This window comes from Sturnira hondurensis, unplaced genomic scaffold, assembly GCF_014824575.4.
Source record: "Sturnira hondurensis isolate 20B ecotype Veracruz unplaced genomic scaffold, ASM1482457v3 Scaffold0013299, whole genome shotgun sequence".
NCBI classification, from domain to species: domain Eukaryota; kingdom Metazoa; phylum Chordata; class Mammalia; order Chiroptera; family Phyllostomidae; genus Sturnira; species Sturnira hondurensis.
Genome location: NW_028085930.1, coordinates 4,408,141 through 4,427,061, shown reverse-complemented (window position 1 = coordinate 4,427,061; position 18,921 = coordinate 4,408,141).

The following is an 18,921-nucleotide window of genomic DNA, read 5'->3' as shown; positions in this document are numbered from 1 at the left end:
GAGAGGAGACTTCCATTTATTGAGCATCTACTATACATCATGTAATTGTGCTAGATTTTCTCATTCAACCTTATTGGTAGCCTGAAGAAGTAACTGAGCATTGCTATTTTACACACGAACAATCAGGTATCAGAAAGGTTCACATTTGCAAAACAGAAAAATCGATGGGAAGTCCTAGCTTCAGGAATGGTTTGATCCAGGGACTCAATCAACATTGTGAGCACCTGGTTTCTCTCCATTACTCATTTTTGCCTTCCACAGTGGCTTCAGAACCTTCATTCCCCTGAAGAAGGCCCTTATAACTACAGGCTCATGTTACGCATTCTGCTTGGAGTAACCAGCAAGAAGCATATCTCTACTCCAGTGGTACCAATGTATGCATTATTGTGCATTATTGGCTCTCATTGAATCACATGCTCATCCCTGAAGCAGGACATATGATACTTTGAATGCCCAGGATGAATCAAAAGTTCACTCCTGCAGCTGACCAACAACTTTTCCCTTTGCATGTAAATGGAGGTGCAGTTGACAGTGGCTCCTCAAAGGGAAATTGAAAATTGGGTGGCACATCAGTGAAGTCCAGGATAAGAGTCTTACCCTCCTATCTTCTTCAACATGCTTAGTTTGTGAATGTGACTTATGCAAGTAGGTGGCTCTGGAAATGGTTAAAATCTCACAGTGTGGGGTAGTAGAACAGTAAGTTACACTGGCTTTGGGTTCTCCTAGAGTCCTAAAGAAATGTGAATGTAGTGGTAAGGAAAACACAGAGCTATGACTACCTTTCTACTTAGCTCCAGTCTCTGAATCCCCCCCATTGAGCATATCTATCCCTCAACCCTAGAATTGCGTAAACAAGCGGCCTGCCGTCTCTCTGCACATCAGAATCACTGGTAAGCTTATAAACACACACACATACATTAGATCCTACCTTCTGTGGATTCAGAGTCAGTATGTCCATCTCAAAACCCCTGTCCAAGAGTTGGGAGAAACTGGCAGAAGCACCACATCCACATGTTATTTGCAAAATTTGTAAATACTTAACTTGGTTCCCACTTATTCTTGGAAAAAAACTGAAAAGCAAAAAAAAGTGAGAAAAATTTAATAGGTTATAAATGAAGCTACAGCTTTTGGCTGGAGTAGTCATTCTTTATTAAAATGAGGAGCTTCCTGTCTGTCTTCACTTCCTCCTCCCCTGTTAGTATTATTCCCTGTGTGTTGTTTTCTGGAATATTGTTCTTTGATCTTAGCATCTATACAAAAAGCTTCAGCTCCCCAACCCCCAGCCATTTAGTTTGAAAACAAATGAAGCTAGATTTGCTGGTGGAATTCAGTGAGTGGTGTGGATGTTCTCGGCATATGCTACCTGGTCTCATTTTCCTGAGGAAGCCAGTCCAAAAACAAAATTGCCGTTGAAGGAACTGTCACTAGCAATAACAAGATCACCATACATGTGGCCCTTCTGGCATATTTTAGAAAATATTATGGTCTCAATAATTCCATTTATTTTACAACAGCACCATGAGGTGGAAATCAAAGGAAATTTATCTCTTCGATATATCTCCTCAAAATTTAGAATAAAAAATAATTTCTCTCTTCTCTTGATCTGATATGTATCAGTTTATTAGACAGTGAAAATCAGATCTTCTATGTATTTTCACCTGTGCCTTAGCTTAATTTCCAGACATCCAGGACTAATTTGACGCTTAGTTTTTGGTAGTCCAATTAGGTTAGGGTTCTGATGTGACTACTTCTCCCCATCCTCAGTGAACTTAGAGTCTGATCTTTTGTTTCAGTAGTGTTCTGCAGGGCGGGGCAAACTGGTTTACAGTTGTGAATACTTGAAACAGAGTGTATTCTTGTATTATTACTTATTAACTATTGTATTAATTTCCAAGTGAACAACAGTAAACCTGCTCTTATCCCACCCTGTATTATATCAACTCACTATTATAATCTATAAAAACCTTCTTTGGAAATACATAATGTAGACATTATAAATAAAAAGAAATATGTGAGGCCTTACATTTCCTTCAGCCAGAGAAGACCTCTGGCTTTAACTGGGTTCCAGACCCCGCCCAAGGCCTTGGCTAACTTGCTCATTGCATATGAACCTCAGCCCCACCCAGAGCCTGGCAAAGCGTCCGCTGACTTCCTCATCTTCCCTTTTCTGCAACTCTTTTTCCTTTCTTCCTGGTCTTAGCATGCTGTGAGGTAAACTTTGCTTGAGGAAAACCCTGATCAAACATCACATTTCCCTCTGCTCCCTAGAAGAGCCTCAGATCAAACAGAACAATTAAGTCAGCAAACAATACCATTAGCAGATTTTCCTCCTAACCACCAGCCCAAGGCCAAACAAACACCTCTTACAGCATACGGAGGCACGGAATTGTAGGCAGGAGTTTTATGGGCCTCTCAGCAGGCCTGCTCCTGCTCTTTGGGAATCAGACTATTTAGCGTATGCCACTATTCCCAGCTGCCTTGCAGCGCTGGCTGGGGACCACAGACTTGTATACTCAAGTAGCGGCACTGAGAGTCAGGTGAGGGTTAGAGCTGTTTTCATGGCACTGCACACCCAGAAGGTACCCTAGCCAGGACTCAGGGGCCTTGACGCTCACCACCAGCAAGAAGAACCCTGAAAAAGAACACAGAGGAACACACCCACAGGGAGAAACTTCCTCCAGTTGTCCCAGAGCCTGACATTATTCACTTTCACCTCAGTCTGGGAGAGTTCTTGGGTACTTAGGCAGAAATGGAAATTCATCACAAATCTCAATGTACCATAAGAACAGTAGTTTTCACAGAAATCAGAGACTAAAATGACCTCTTTAGGTATCTGGTCCACCCCTCATCAGCACAGGATTGGTCCCTGAAGGGTTTTGATAGTTCATTTTTAAATAACTCCAGCAATGAGTTTCCATCACAGAACCCCCCAGGAGAGACTGCACTGTTGGAGCTCATTCTTTGGAAGTGCACCCAAGATCCATCCTAATTTCTCCATTTCACAAGCTACCCCTTGTACCAACCAAAATAACTCCAACACCTCTTGCTGCACTCTCTCTGTGAGGCACTTGGCTGTAGCAGCCTTGTTTTCATGTCGGCTGTAATTCTTTTTTATTTTGGAGAGGGGCTGATTGATAGATTGGAAATTTGCTAAGTGCCTGTATGATTGAAATATTGTATATAGTCTTAAAAGTTGTGTTTTGTGGTGAAACCAACCAGAAATAAGAGGCTTAACTTGCAGCAGGCAGAAGGTAAACTGGAAAACTGAGAGGTGGTAAGAGTAGACGTGCAAAGCGTGGGCTTTGGAATATGACCAGCATGGGTTCAAACCCCAACTCTGCCACTCACCAAGCGTATGACCTTTACATATAATAATCTCTCTGACATTCTCTTTCCTCATCCATAAAATGGGAATAATGTTCCCTATCTCAGAGAATTGTTGGGAAAATTAGGTAAAAGATCAAGGATCTGGCCTATAATAACACTTAGTAAGTAGTATCATTATCACATGCTAAGAGTATATACTAAGAGCAAGAAGTTAGAGTAACTCTTCCACATCCAAACACAAACAATATAAATGCCTTAATTCATTTTTATGATGAACAAGCTATAGACATTTACATCACTATGCTGGACTCAAGGAGACATTAACTGGAGAGATGAGATATTCTCCTATTCGGACTTAAACGACATGGCAATGAGATGGCACAGCAGAGGTAGCAAAAACATCCAGTGAGTGTGAGGAGGCAGGATGCAGGCTAAGAGCTGAGCCCAAGGCGGCTTTATCTGGACACATCAGAGAAGCTCTGATGAGCCCCAAGCCAGGATCAACACCAATCCCTCAATGCCCATTTCTGGGGACAGCCTCTAATGCAGTTTCATGATATTTACTTTAAAAAAGATCAAAATGGTATTAGATTTTTCTGGCTAATCAAGTGTTCAGTCCCACTAGCCCTCTGTATTAGTTAGAGCTTTTCAATTTGTGATAGAAACCAACTCTAAACCAGCTTAACGAAAAAAAAAAGGTGAATTTATGAACGATTCTGGGGAACTTTTATAGTAACCAAGCCTCAGGAGCCCAGAGGGGAAGATGATCTTCGGGAACACTGGAACAATAGAAAGGGACCTCTTTCAGGACTTGCTCTGCCTCCCAGAGCTGGAAAAGTGGAGAAGAAAAACAGACAAGTGGTGATCAAGAGGGCTGGAATGTATGCTATTGGCAAAGAAGGCCAAAGAGCAGCTGATTTCACTGCAGAATCACAGAAAGTTTCAGGAATTGGAACCACTAGCTCCTCTGAAAGTGAGGGTGCAAGTAGAACAACAGTATAGGATAAATATCTTTATAAGAAGCTATTGACATTCCACATCCCTACCTCCACCATAGCAGAAAGCTAGATGTTTACCCTCTGTTAAGGTCTAATCAGAGAGCTTCTATACTGAGGGATATAACATGTCTCTTCTGAGACATGAGGGTTCAAGTACCACAGTAAAAACAAGGGAATTAAATGATAGTTGTTGTGTTGATTACATGAAGCCCCAGGACTCTTTCCCACACTTGGCTCCTAGAGTAGGCAAGCTGATTTATGCCTCCTGGGCAAAAAGTTGGCAGAAGCTTATTGGGAAAAACCAGCCTAACAGACATACAGACACATAGTTGGCTCCCTAGTGAAAGAGCCAAGCCAATTCTCCCTACAGTGAAACCTACCATCAACACATACAGCCCAGGAAAACACAGCTTTCAACCAACTTTTCAGTGTCCTGTTCTTAAATATCAACTGACAACCAAAGCTCATCAAAGATTTGAGAAGGCTTTCATTGTCCCAAAGAAACAAACTGAAATAAACTGAAGAATTCAGGGGGGAAGATGAAATAATACATACTCTCTAAGTAAAAGGAGAACATACTACATCCATGAAACAAGAACAGAAGGCCCTAATAAGAAACACTCACAGCACAGAAATGAGCTCTTGAGAATTAGAAATACAACAGCAGAGATGAAAACTTCAGTAGAATATTTGAACTATAAATTAAGGACATCACCAAAGAATTTAAATTTTTATTTTTATTTTTAAGTATATTTTATTGATCATGCTATTACAGTTATCCCATTTTTTCTCCCCTTTATCCCCCTCTGCCCTGCATCCCCCTCCCTCTAGCATTCTCCCCCACTGCCTTAGTTCATGTCCATGAGTTATACATACAATTTTTATGGCTTCTTCATTTCCTAGACATTTCTTAACCACCCCCTATTTTGTGCCTACCAATTATGCTTCTTAATCCCTGTAGCTTTTTCCCACATTCTCCTCTCTCCCCCTCCCCACTGATAACCCATGTTATCTTCACTTCTGTAATTCTGTTCCTGCTCTAGTTGTTTGCTTAGTTTTTGTTTTCGTTTTTTAGGTTCACTTGTTGATAGTTGTGAGTTTGTTACCATTTTACTGTTTATAGTTTTTGATCTTCTTCTTTTTCTTAGATAAGTCCCTTTAACATTTCATATAATAAGGGCTTGGTGATGATGAACTCCTTTAACTTTATCTTATCTGGGAGGCACTTTATCTGCCCTTCCATTTTCAATGATAGCTTTGCTGGATAGAGCAATCTTGGATGCAACCTTCCATGAGTACTTCTGTTATTCAATACTTTGAATACTTCTTTCCAGCCCCTTCTTATTGGAGGGGCTAGAGAAATCAGCTGAGAGTCCTATGGAAACTCCCTTGTAGGTAACTGTCTCCTTTTCTCTTGCTGCTTTCAAGATTCTCTCTTTACTTTAATCTTCAGTAATGTAATTATGATGTATCTTGGTGTGTTTCTTCTTGGATCCAACTTCTTTGGGACTCTCTGAGTGTCTGGACTTGCAAGTAGATCCTTCACCAGATTGGGGAAGTTTTCCTTCATTATTTGTTCAAATAAATTTTCAATTTCTTGCTCTTCGTCTTCTTCTCCTGGCACCAGAAGTTGGAACATTTAAAGTTGTCCCAGAGGTTCTTCAGCCTTCCCTTATTTTTTTTTTTTGAATTCTTCTTTCTTCATTCTATTTGGATTGGATGTTTATTTCTTCCTTTTGTTCCAAATCATTGATCTGAGTCCCAGTTTCCTTCCCTTCCCTGTTGGTTCTCTGTATATTTTCTTTTATTTCATTTTTTATAGCTTTCCCCCTTCCCTCTATTTTGCAACCACAGTCAACCATTTCTGTGAGCATCCTGATTACCAGTGATTTGAACTCTGCATCTGATAGGCTGGCTATCTCTTTGTTGCTTAGTTGTTCTTCTGGAGCTTTGATCTGTTCTTTCATTTGGGCCATATTTGTCTCGGTGCACCTGTCATGTCGTAAAGGTTGGAGCCTTAGATATTCTCCAGGGCAAGACAACACATTTCACTGTGTTGTGACACTGCATGTGGGGGAGGGGTCAAAGAGGAAACAAAGCCACTTGCTGGCTTGCTTGGCTCTTGCCCTACTTTCCGCCACTTCCCTTGCTTCAGACAAGTAGACTGTGACCTTTCAGGTGCTGATTCGAAGGTGGGTGGGCTTGTGTACATTCTAGGATTCTGTGGGCCCCTCCAACAGACTCTCCTGTGAGACTGGGAGTTTCTCCTGCTGCCACAGCCCCCACATCCAGAGGTTTTGAGGCTTTATTTCCACACACTGAAACCCTGGGTTGTGAAGTTTGTCTCCTCTCCAGTTTATCTTCATGCAAATGTGGGACCACCTGGTCTGCCAGCCACTGCCTTGCCACTTGTCCTCTCTGTCCCTCGCTGCCCATCATCCCTGTCCCTCCTACCAGTCTGGATGAATGTTTCTTCTTTAAATCCGTGGTTGTCAGATTTCCATGCAATTTGAGTTTCTGTAAGTTCTAGTTGTTTTTTTTTTTAAATAGGTCCTTATCCTTCTTTTGGTTGTGCAAGGAAGCAAAGCATATCTACCTACACCTCCATCTTGGCTGTAACCTCAGAATTCAAATTTTTAAATAAAAATTGTCATATTTATGGGAAAGGGGCAATTCTACGAGGTTCCATAGAGAAACAAAAGATTAGGGGCAGAGGAAGGTGGCTCTTTAAATAGCAATTGATTTCTCAGAGCTAGAAGACAATAAATCAATGTCTCCAGAATCATCAGGGGAAATTGATCTTCAACCTAAAATTCTATATTCAGCCAAACTATTACCATATTTTGTGGTGTATAATGTGCACCCAAGTTTTTATGGACATTATACACATCATTATTAACTCATGGTATGTAATCATTATACTCATGTTATAGTGTGCACCCTTATTTTTCCCTCAAATATTTGGGCAAAAAAGTGCATGCTATGCATGGCAAAATACAGTAATTATGTGTATAAGTAGAATAAAAACATGTCAGACATGCCAGTTCTCAAAAAACATATCTCCCATGTGCTTATTTTCAGAAAGATACTGCAGAATATATCCCAGTACAATGACAATGGGTTGAAGGAAAATATGGTATATAAGAACAAGGAATCCAACATAAAAAAAGTGAAAGAAATGTCCAAGAAAGTGGAAAGGAAATTCCAGGACAACAGCTGTACTTAGCTTAATAAGCAGTCAGTGCAGATAGCAAAGGGATAGAGAAATCCAGGATGGATATTCCTTAAAAAAAAGAAAAACTGTTAAAAGAATTGTGGGATGAATTAGTTATTGATACTAAAAAACTAAGCAGTCAAGGAAAGCAAAAGGAGTATTAACTCTGGGAAAAATAAATACTAGCTCCTGAAAGTAAATTTAATAATAGTGTATTCCAAAAAAAACTGATAGTAGTACATTGCATGGCTCAGCTGTGACTAATATTTACAGTCACAATGTACACACGAATAAAGAGCAAACCAAAAGTATGATAAAAATATATTTGTAGTTAGAGAAGCAGCAGTGGTGTGATTGTGTGTGTACTGAAGAGTAGACAGAAGGGAGTAAAGTATAAGAAAGTCAAATCTTTATCTTTCATATTTAGAAATCAACAAGTAATATTTAAAGCTGAAAACTCAAGATATACTGGTATAAGTATTTTGTTTGAATATATTGAAGCAAATACCAGAATAATAAAAAGAATCGAAAATGCTTGCTGCTATGGAGTAGCAATGGAATGGGAAGGGGTGGGACACTGCCCTGTTCATTTTCATCCTATGCCTTTAGAATTCATTTTCTCTTTAAACTATAAGTATAAATATATACACTTATGTCCAAGTATGTGTGTATATGTATGTGTGTGTGTGTGTGTGTGTATAATTTTCCTTAAGCAGACCAATTTGGTGTCAGAGACTGGTAGATTTCAATCTAAGTTCTAGAACTTCTAGCTGTGTGACCTTAGGCAAATGCCACCTCCTCTCTGGGCCTCAGACTGCTTACCTGTTTCAAAGACAATGTAGTTAAGATAACAAGGGGCACAGGACTTGGCATTTAAAATAGTTCCTGGATTTCCAGCCAATATGGAGGTGTAGGTAAAAAGATTGAACCTCCTTGCACAACCAAGTTTAAGGGCAATAAAGATTTAGAAACAAAAACACAACCAAAACAGAGAGAAAATTGAACTGTACCAAAGTCCAACAACAATGAACCATTCATCCAGATCGGTAAGAGGGGTGGAGTTGGAGGCTGACAGAGATAAGTCCCGGCAGGAAAAGGCAGTGGTCAGCAGATCCAGGCAGGCATGGGACAAAAACCCAGTAAGGCTCACAAGGAGGCTGGCTGACCAAAGACACACACTCATGCACAGATAAACCAGGCAAAAGAAAGGCATTGAGACAGACTGCACAACCCAGGGCCCCAGCAATAGGAAATAAAGCCTAAAAGCACCAATTGGAAAAACTTTCAGGGGTTGAGGTGCTGGAAGAGGCTCCCAGACTCACAGGAGAGTTCGCTGGGGAGACCCACAGGGTCCTAGAATGTACACAAGCCCACCTACCTGGGAACCAGGACCAGAAGGGCCCAATTTCCTTGGAAGTGGCAAAGGGGACCACAATTTGAGAGAGAGCAGAACAAGTGCCATTACTCCCTCTCTGACCCTGCCCCCACATACAGCATCACAACCCAGCCACTTGGGTTGCCCCACCCTGGTGAACACCTAGGCTCAGCCCCTCATATGTAACAGGCTCGAACAAACCAAAATATTGGCTCAAACAGAAGAACAGCTCAAAGCCCCAGAGCCAATACTTCTAAGCAACAAAGAGATAGACAACCTATCAGATGTACAGTTCAAAACACTGGTGATCAGGATGCTCACAGAACTGATTGATTTTAGTTGCAGATTAGATGAAAAAATGAAGGCTAGACTAAGTGAAATGAAGCAAAATGCACAGGGAACCAATAGTAAGGGAAACAAAACTGGGACTAAAATCAATGGAGTGGACCAGAAGGAAGAAAAAATGACCAAACAGAAAAGAATGAACAAACAAGAATTTAAAAAAATGAAGAGAGGCTTAGGAACCTCCAGGACATCTTTAAACATTCCAACATCCAAATTATAGGGGTACCAAAAGGGGAAGAGGAAGAGCAACAAGTGGAAAACTTATTTGAACAAATAATAAAGGAGAACTTCCCCAGTCTGGCAAAGAAAATAGACTTCCAGGAAGTCCAGGAAGCTCTGAGAGTCCCCAAAAAGGTGGACCCAAGAAGGAACACACGAAGGCATGTCATCATTACATTAGCCAATATTAAAATGAAGGAGAGAATTCTAGAAGCAGTAAGAGATAAAGGGACAGTCACCTACAAAGAAGTTGCCATCAGACTGTCAGCTGATTTCTCAAAAGAGACCTTACAGGCAAGAAGGGGCTGGAAAGAAGTATTCCAAGTCATGAAATCCAAAGACCTACAACCAAGATTACTCTATCTAGCAAAGCTCTCATTTAGAATAGAAGGGCAGATAAAACAATTTTCAGATAAGGTCAAATTTGAGGAGTTCATCATCACCAAGCCCTTATTATATGAAATGTTAAAGGGACTTATCTAAGAAAAAGAAGATAAAAAATATGAACAGTGAAAGGACAGTAAACTCACAGTTATTAACAACCACACCTAAAACAAAAGCAAACTAAGTGGACAGCTAGATCAGGAGCAGAACCACAGAAATGGAGATCACATGGAGGGTTAGCAACAGGGGAGTGGGAGGAGGAGAAGGGGGGAGAAGGTACAGAGAATAAGTAGCATAGATGGTAGGTAGAAAATAGACAGGGGGAGGGCAAGAATAGTATGGGAAAGTGTAGAAACTAAAGAACTTGTGATACATGGACTTGAACTAAAGGGGGGGATGTAGGGGAAAGGGGTGTGCAGGGTGGAGTGGAATGAAGGGGGGAAATGGGACAACTGTAATGGCATAATCAATCAAATATATTTTTAAAAAGATAGTTTCTTTTTTCTACCCTAATTATATTCATTTTTATCATCCTTATTTTTTCTATCTTCTATTATCTCTAAAATCTCTGCCATCATTTACCACCATCCACCACAAAAATTTGGAAAGGGATCAGAATTCTAAGACCCAAAACTCACCCAAAATGAAGAATGGAAGGAAGGGCTGAGCATGGGTGAGGCCTGAGGCAGTGGTAGAGAAGGAAATTGCTTCCCTTTCTTGCACACCATTATCTGAGATGCACAGTGTTTACAGAAGAGGGGTATTATTTGGATCCTGAGGCCAAGAGGGGACTGAGGAAGAGATTGCTAAATTTTCAGAAATTTTGTGAGCCAGTTATTAAACACAGCCATTATTAAAAACTAATTTGCAAGACTTACACTGAAATAAATTGTGTTAAAAACAGAAGGATAAAATACTAAAAGCTCATTATTTCCTAATTATTTTACTATACTTGACTATTATTTAGGTTCTTGAGGTTATCTATTGTATCTGTTAAATGATTTATATCTACATTAAGGAATGTCATGTTGGTAGCTGGAAGTCAGCCTTGGTGAACGATTTATATCACAAATATCAATAAATGCTATATATCAAGATCTGTTTTCTCAGACAGTTTTTAAACATTTACTAGCACACTGCTGGCTGGGAATCAGGAATACTAGAATGCAGATATGTCCAGCTTTCCAAAGACTCAATAAAAACATATGTTTTGGCAACCTTCTCAGAAAACTCTTTTAACTCCTTAAATATGATGGTCCCTAGTAACCAACAAACATCTGAATGAATAAGCTGTAGGGGAAGAAAAACTCTTTCTCTGCCCTCTTAGGTTCTGTCTCTGGAGACTGCGAATTAAATTGCAAAAGACAAACTAGCAGAAGAAAAGTATACGAATTTTATTTGATGTTAATACTTTAACATGCACAGGGCTATATAGAAAAGAAATGAAAAACCCCAAGAAACAGTTAGACTTGGGGCTTTGAATACCATTTTAACAATGGGTGACAAATTGTGAAGAAGTGACTAGAAGAGGAAAGGAGATTTTTAATGGATATCAATCGTGAAAAGGTAAATATATAGGAGAAACTAGTGGTAGATGAGAGTTATTTAGGAAGGTTTGTTCATACATACTCACCTCAGTGCTGGCTGGCCCTCTGTCTCTGGTGATAAGGGTCCCTCTCCTCCTCACGGTACAGGAACTGGAGGAGAGAAGGCAGGCAGAATTTATGCCACCTTCAAAATGGGAAATTTATGCCTTGCATTTAAGCAGACAGGCAGAGAGCAGAGAAATCTCCCTGTGTCTTTTTCTCAGTTGCCTCCAGCTCAAAACACTCCTACGCCAAAGCAGCGCATTTGGGGGTGAGATATTCTGATACCCTTCGGAACAAATGAACAAATGAATGAATAAATAACCAGATGTTATACTTACTACTCAGAGCTGTTTCTAACATGTGAAACCAAGTCCTCTAATACCTTACAACTCGAAGTATGGTCTAAGGACAGGCAGCATAGTATCACCTGGAAATGTGCTACAAAAGAAAAACCGCAGCCCCCTTCACAGGCCTACTGACTAGGGCTCTGCATTTTAACATAGTCAAATTTGAGAAGCTTTACTGTAAATGTCAGCCCCAGCCAAGTCAGCCAGAATGCCTTCCCTTCCCCACCTGAAATTCTACCAATCAGAAATCCATAATGGTTAACAAGCCTTTAAAGGGACATACTGTATATCTCTGAGTGGGTTAACAGCCCAGTCCTAAGAAGAATTTGTTTAAGGAGAGTGCTCTCTGCCCTTCAGACTTTTACCCGAGACACACAGTGCTTACAAAATGGAGATTTTATCTGGAAAAGATGGGAAAATGGAAGGGAAGATAGTTCAGTGACTCCCCAGTATCATTGCAATAACCTTCTAACTCTCCTTCTCACTCTCTGTCTCGCCCCCCTACAGTCTAGTCTCCATTTAGTGTTTTTAAAATATTTTATTTATTTATTTTTAGCGACAAGGGAAGCAAGAGAGAAAGGGAGAGAAACATCAATGCATGGTTGCCCCTCATGCACCCCCTAGCGGGGACCTGCCTGCAACCCAGGCATGTGCCCTGACTGGGGATCAAACCAGTGACCCTTTGCTTCACAGTCCGGTGCTCAATCCACTGAGCCACACCAGCCAGGGTCCTTGTTAACTTTTAAAACTTCAGATTAGGTCATGGAATTCCCTTACCACTGCATTTAGAATAAAATCTGTACTCCTAATCTGGACTACAAGACCCAGGAAAATTTTCCCCAGGGTCACCAAATCTCACTCCTGTTCTCTCAATCCCCAGGTCACTTGGCCTGACTCCTGGCTCTGGGTGCTCTGTGCTTCCTCCGCCTTCTGGACTTGCCATTCCTCTACCTGGAACTTTCTGCCCCTCCATCTTCCCTGACCACTCACTCAGTCTATGCTCAAATGTCTCCATTCAGAGAGGCCATTGATGACCTAACTCCAACTGCCATTCTGTCATAACTCCTGCCTTCTTCATGGTAGTCATCACTATTTGAACTTGCTAGACTTATATGCTTATTTATTTTCTGTACACCCTAAGGCATGCACACACACACAAACCCATCCATAGATACAAAGAGATGTAAACTCCATGAGAAGAGGGATCTGTTAGCACCCAGAGTGTATCTGGCACACAGTAAGTGCTCAATAAACACTGCAGGGTAGAAGCAGATGTGAATGAAGGAGATTGCATGACAAAGTGCTCAACACCCACCACCACCACCAAGACCAGCCCTGCACCTTGAAAAAAAGGAACCCGTTTGTTCTTCCTTACTCTGCATCCCACACTCTGTGACCTGTCCCCTACTCCCTTCCAGGACACAGGCCTATTATGGGTACTACGGGTAGGTATTCAAATACAAAGGCATTTGCAGAGGGCCTATGAAAGCAAGCTGATCTGAGAGGTTGGAAACCTCAGTGGCAGGTCTTAGGAGTGGGTCTGACTTAGGGTGCCAACCACACTTCCAGAGAGTCATGAAGTTGCCAGGTGCCAGTTTGTTAAAACCATTAGATGCCCATGAACACCTGATGGGGCAGAGCTTCTTGTAAAGATCATGTTACTAAAAGTTTGCTGGTAAGTGGGAAGTCCAAAGAAGGCTTTATGGACACAATGCCCACCCTCCATACACACACACACACACACACACACACACACACTCCCACACTTGGCAGACGGCATGACCGTTGGGGATGCAGAGCACCAGCCCCCACTCTACTGCTCTGTGCTGGGTTGGGCCCTGTTGGGCAGGCCTCTGTGACACTTCTTTGTTTGGAATTGCACTGTTAACCAGAAGCCAGCCTCACTGCTGGGTCGTTTTCTAGACAGCTTCAATTTGTTCAATCAAGCCACCAAGCCAGGAAGCTTCTTTGCCAACTGTCTCCTACACAGGTGTCCCTTGCAGACCTCATGCATCTCTCAAAGGATAGCCTCAGTGTCCCCACTTCTAGGTCCCTGGGGACACCTTGCTGTGGCTCCAAAGGACCAGCTGCCTGGGCTGTGGTGAAACCACTGGTGTTTTGCAGGCTGACCTGGGAACTCATTGTTCCCTTACTACATTGTTTTTATGGAACCGGCACTCTGGGTTCCCAGAATTCCAGACAGGACAGATTGGGAGGCCGCTGTACTTCCACCATACGTGTTAACAATGCACCTCAAAGGACGAAGCCCTGGGGGCTTTTTCCTCCTTCCTTTCCAGTAAGTATCCTTCACATCTGCTATTTCATATTTTATCTTTATCACAAACAGTGTGGATAAATCACTTTTCAGATCTTTCCCATTCCAGGCTTTTGTCTTATGAAATATAGGCCTTTGGGAATTCTTACCCCACAGGTCCTAGCTGTAAGTGGGTTTTAAGCAAAGGCCTGAGGGGGGGTGGCAATCAGGAAGAGGTGAGTACACAGTCTCACACCCAATCTTGAGAGGAGTCTTTACCCACTTGGTGGCAGGTGGCAGATCTGAATGACCTAGTATGTTCTAGGTACTGATTTCAGTGTCAGGAGTATGGGGTACAGGGGGAGGCCCTGCTAACCTGGGGGCCGGGGCCAGAGTCAGACCACCCTCTCCTCAGGCCCAACCCCTCCCTCACTCCCGACCCTCCCACCTCAGCCACCTTTTCGGCACCTCTGGCCTCCAGCCTCCTCTCCCCTCCTGCTGGTTGCCCCACTTCCTCCTCCCTGATCNAATCTTGAGAGTAGTCTTTACCCACTTGGTGGCAGGTGGCAGATCTGAATGACCTAGTGTGTTCTAGGTACTGATTTCAGTGTCAGGAGTATGGGGTACAGGGGGAGGCCCTGCTAACCTGGGGGCCGGGGCCAGAGTCAGACCACCCTCTCCTCAGGCCCAACCCCTCCCTCACTCCCGACCCTCCCACCTCAGCCACCTTTTCGGCACCTCTGGCCTCCAGCCTCCTCTCCCCTCCTGCTGGTTGCCCCACTTCCTCCTCCCTGATCCCAGCACAAGCAGAAACAAATTATTTATGAAGAACCCTCAATTACAATGCATCCACAATGCCTGGGAAGACACCAATAATTTATTTAATGAGCACAAACACAATGATTCACAAATGATGATCTCAGTTAGAAATTAGCTTCATTAATCTGCCGTGAGCCCTCTGCTTGATTAAGAGGCTCCAGAGAACATCAGACCCCCAAATACCAACACTTCTGTTGCCCCTGCCTGGGCACAGCTCAGGTGAGGCTCCAACACAATCATCTTGCATCGTGGGCCTTCCTACCTAGCGATGTTTCGTGGTCAACCCACAGCCTGCTGGGCTGCCCAGCTCTGTACTGCAGAAAGCTCCCCACCTGCTGAGCAACTGGCCCTACCTGTGCACAAGAAAAGAAGAGCATCTCAGGCCAGAGCCTCTGAGGGTCTTGACCACAGATGACCCCCACCCCCACAAAGGACAGCTATACTGGGGTTTGTGCCAGTCACCACAGACAGCATCACAGACCTGAAAGCTGCTGACAAGCCTGAAGTTAACAGGCATACATGTTTTCCAGCCACCTCTCACAAATCCTTATCTGGCAAATGTGCCCCTAGTCCACGTGCCCCCGGGTGCCCATCTCAGGGTAGAGATGAGGAGATGGCAAAAGTAAAAACTCTGCCTGAGTTTCAGTGTCCTTTGTCCCCTGCTCCCAGTGCACTCAGTGACCTCATCTTTCTTTATTCCCTAATGAAACACAGACTACAGTTTTCTGCCCACATGAGTTTTAATTAATTTTCTTTTTTAATTTAGCTATTTTTATCCAAGGTACAGGAACACACAAGTTAAAGAAACAAGCAGTCCTACTACAAAGCTTGCATTCATACAATAAACAGCCGTCTCCCAATTTTCATTTGGTATTTATCTCCATATCTTGAAAAAATATGCTTAGATTATTACTTTGGGGTTTGGGGTTTGGCTGTATTTTTTTTTTTAATTTCAGGCATTAACTCTTGGCTTCCCTCTATGAAATACAAAGCCTTAGTTCTCTTTTTTCACTTCCCCTTGTTTTCAACACGCACATATTTCAATTAGGGGGTCAGCAAACAATGGCCCTCGGCCCACCACCTGCCTTCATAAACAAAGCTTTAATCAGAACACGGCCACACCCACTTGCTTATGTATTGTCCACAATGGCTCCAGTATTGGAACAGCAGAGGTGAGCAACAGAGACCATGTGGCCCACAAGCCTAAAATATTTACTCCCTGGCTCTTTAAACAAAAAGTACCAACCTCTGTCAGTCTTTGCCTCCTACCCATTTGCCTCCTGAACTGGTTACTCTCGGGCTTGCTGCTCAACCATCATCCCACTGCAAAACCAGGGTCCTTTTGCCTCTTGACTCTGCTGAATCCCCTATTTTCAGGCTCTATGTTATTCACTTCCCTGACTTACTACTCTAATTTTGAAGGAGCACATGCTCCACTATCTCTTCCCCTTCCCAAAAAACAGAGGTGACACTTCTTTTGAGGCTTTGCATATAGCAAAATGTCTTTATTCCATCCTGATAATAATTTATTATTAGACTAAACTAGAATTAATGGATGGAGATTATTTTACCTTCGAAGTCTGAAGGCATTTCCCACACTCTTCTATTAACCTTACTGTTGGAAAGCCTGATACCACTTAGATTCCTGATCATTTGGGGGTTTGTATGTTTTCCTCTGGGGATTGTGAAGGACCTTCTATTTTCCCTGTGTCTTCAAATTTCACAATGTGCCTTGAGATGTAGATCAATTTTTATCCTGCAGGTAAGGCACTAGGCAGTCCCTTTTAGTCTAGAAACTTACCTCCTTCAGTTCTGAGACATTTAAAATTATTCCTTTTTTCCTCTCTCTCTTTTTTATTATCATTCAAGTACAGTTGTCTCCATTTTTCCTCCACCACTCCCCCCACCCCAGCCATCCCCTTCACCCGCCTTTGATCCTAAACCCCTTTGGCTTTGTACAAGCATCCTTTCTTCCTTTTTGATTTTTCCTTTTGCCAATTCCCTACTCTTCCTTTCTGAAACTCTACTTGTTTATTTTATCTTATGAACTATCATCTAATTTTTTTAAATTTTTAATATATTTTTCCATCTTGTGCTTCTGCTCTGTCTTCTAGAAAATAAACACAGTTGGGCACAATAGCTCAGAGAACCATCAGCTGAGAAATATCAGTCCATTGAGGAAATATCTAATATGACAGATTGAGACCAAAACATATAAGCTTGTAACTATAAGGAAGAAACAGAATGTTTGAGAAAACAAAAACTTGGGGAAATTGTTATTAATATTCTCAAAGAGAGGAAAAATGGTAGGCTAAAAAAAGTGACATTCAGAGAACACAACAATAGCACAATAATTGCAAACCTAAAAGTTCAATGGAAGTGGAACACTCAGAAGCCAAGTGGAAGCTCTGGAAGCGCCTCGCCAGCTGTGACAACCTGGCTAGACCATTTCTTGGGGTACCCCTGAGGTTGCTATCTATTGGTCCTCCCTCTTGTAATGAGCAGAATCTACAGAGAAGTCAGTGATAAACCTGGTTCCAGTGGGAAGGAAAGCTGGGGTTTCAATAGTCAATATGTAAATCACCCTGTATTTACACAGTATTTGATATGTAAATATTCATCCAGTCACCTTAAGTTCACAACAGTACGCTCATTGACAGCTTTGCTTGCTTTTACCCCATTTTGGAGACCTTCTGTTTTCGGTCTGTCATGATAACAAATCTATAATCTCCCGTCTGCTATCTAGCTACGTGCAATGGTAAAGAGGATTGAGGAGGTAAAGGAGGCAGCTTCCAATCTCATCTTAAACTAGTTTTTCAGCCAGTTCTTTTTAAATTCTACCTTCAGCCCTACTTCTGGGGGAACCTGGTGCCACCAGTTAGAGAAATTTTGTGGATTCTGAAACAAAAGTTGAGTTACCTCTTGATCTTGCAACTGCTGAGTTAGCATTTAGTTCTACTGTGGCTGCTAAGTCAGTTATCACTCATAGTCTTCCCAATGGCCATATTGGTGTAGATGTTATCTCTTCTCATATTCTCCTTGTTCTTGTAAGATTTTTTTCTCCTTTTCGGGAACCCGTTAGTATATTTTAAGTGATGTTTCAGGATGGATAAACACTAAATGCCTATGTCTGATCTGCCATTTTCAAAGAAGTCTTTCAGTATAAAACTTGCGAACACCGCCCGTTCCTCTACATCACTGATGTTTTCAGAGGTTCTTCTACACAATGCTCCCAGCAGCCACTTAGTAAATAGTAGACTGGCCCAAAATTAGCACTTAGGGAACATTTTGTGGAGTGGCTGATGTATTTCCTCACACTGTAATTGTTTAAAGCCCCGTCTGTTTTCACCTTTCTTGGTCTTCCTTTTTCTAGTCCAGGTTTCATCCACACTGAACTCGCATCTGTGCTGTCTATCTAGTATGGTAGCCACTATCCACTTATGTCTAATAATATGTCTCCAGACAAAGCCCTGCCTTCTCCCACTTCTCTCACATTGGTACTTTCACAAATGTGGTTCCCTCCATCTGGAGTATGATCTTTTTTGTGCTCTCAGTTTGCTATTAAGGCTTTCTGGGAGCCCTTATATAAATCACTTTTTCCTCTCTAAAATTCTGAATTGAATTCTTCCTTCCTTTGTGTACTCAGAGAACTATGAATTTGTCTTTTTATAGGACTAGACTATGAGTTTATCCACAACAAAAATTCATATTGTTTACATCTGTGTCCTTGAGACACACTTCAGTGTCTAAAATTGAAAGAGGAAGCTTCAAGAAAGGAAGATAGAAAGAGGGAAGAAGGAAGGTAGGAAAGTGGGAAGGACTAACCATGGCATTCAGTTCCATTTGACCTTTGCTTTCATCAGAACTCATTTTCAGTCCACATTTGACTTATTTCCATTAACTTATGTGGTAGGGTTTTTTAAATTGCTTTCAGTATATGCTTCCCATTCTTATAAGAGGATTGTCGTTCCCACCCACTGACATCAGATTTGGTCATATGAACTGCCTTGCCCATTCAAATGTGAGTAGAAGTGACCTGCAGTGACATTT